Raw genomic sequence first — 1,394 nt, 5'->3', positions numbered from 1 at the left:
TCAGCCTCCCGAGTAGCTGGGACTACAGGCGCCCACCACGTCGTCCGGCTAGTTTCTGTATTTTTTTTTTTTAGTAGAGACAGGGTTTCAACGTGTTAGCCAGGATGGTCTCGATCTCCTGACCTTGTGATCCGCCCATCTCGGCCTCCCAAAGTGCTGGAATTACAGACTTGAGCCACCGCGCCCGGCCTTTTTTTCCCTATTGATAGATAATTATTTTGATGACTTATCACATGCTTTGGCACTACTGTATTCTGTATCTTCAGGAAGAAAATATGGTAATCAAATTTAGCATTTGTGTTTTCTTCCAATAAATCATCCATGAAAATTTCAAGAAACACTGATGATTAAGAATTGTAATGCTAATAGTAATAGAAAAGTACTAAGAATGCAGAGTTGAAAACTTTGTTTTCTCTGGACATAGAGCTACAAGAGGAGGAATTTTTTTTTTTTTTTGTAGAGATGGAGGTCTCACTTTATCACTCAGCCTGCAGTGCTTAATCATAGCTCATTGCAGCCTCCAACTCCTGGACTCAAGCAATCCTCCCACCTCAGCTTCCCCAGCAGCTGGGCCTACAGGCAGGTGCTACTATGCCCCACTAACTAAAAAAAAGTTTTTTGGAGTCAGGGTCTTCCTGTGTTGCCAGGCTAGTCTTGAACTCCTAGCTTCAAGTGATCCTTCTGTCTTAGCTTCCCAAGTAGTTGGAATTACAGGCATGAGTCATTGTACCTGGCTAGAGGAGGAAAATATTTAAATGGATTAAGCAGACTTTTTCTGTTAGGCTCTGGTTAAGTTCAGAAGAGCTAGGTGTTCCCTTCTCCTTCCCCTCCCTATTATAATGCTGGTGTTGAGATTCGATAACTTGTTTCAATTAGTGTAAATAGTACATATCACTATGCCTTGGGTGGGTTGGTTGTACCATTTCACTTTTCATATCTGAATACAACATGTAGAGAGTACTTTTATTAAGGTTATTAGATTGTCAGGATATTAGAAGCTTGGCTCCTTAGGCTTCTTGTTTCTAAGTGATTCCCAAGAAAACCAAAAACCTTCAGACTTTTTATTGAGCATTATTAGGACTTTTTCTCATTTTTCTCAGCAACAAAATATGAAATTATATTACTTTAGTGTAATAGTTGCTTAGTTGCTTGCCATATAGATGAAGATATACTTCAGAGATATGTTGGGTTTAGAAAACCTCAATAGGTGGTCTCTACTTGTTTGTTTTATGCATAGCTCCCATTTAGTGTTAATGAGAATTTTGGGCATTGGGGACATAAGATGCCCACGCCCTTTGAAAGCATTAGAATAATGAGGGAGAGATGCTTGAAGATTAATACTGACTACTTTTCTAAACCACATTCAATATTCCTTTTTTTTTTTTTTTTTTTTT

At 38.8% G+C, this 1,394-nt stretch overlaps 1 protein-coding gene across 1 annotated transcript in view; it reads left to right on the top strand.

Annotated features, from left to right (window-relative positions):
• The window catches only part of MED13 (mediator complex subunit 13), a 150,389-nt gene that overhangs the window by 16,343 nt on the left and 132,652 nt on the right, over positions 1–1,394 (top strand). The gene's annotated exons all lie outside the window — the stretch shown is intronic.

This window comes from Mandrillus leucophaeus, unplaced genomic scaffold (genome assembly GCF_000951045.1).
Source record: "Mandrillus leucophaeus isolate KB7577 unplaced genomic scaffold, Mleu.le_1.0 Scaffold20, whole genome shotgun sequence".
Lineage (NCBI taxonomy): Eukaryota > Metazoa > Chordata > Mammalia > Primates > Cercopithecidae > Mandrillus > Mandrillus leucophaeus.
Note: the sequence above shows the minus strand (reverse complement) of the source record. Positions and strands in the feature narration are given on the sequence as shown.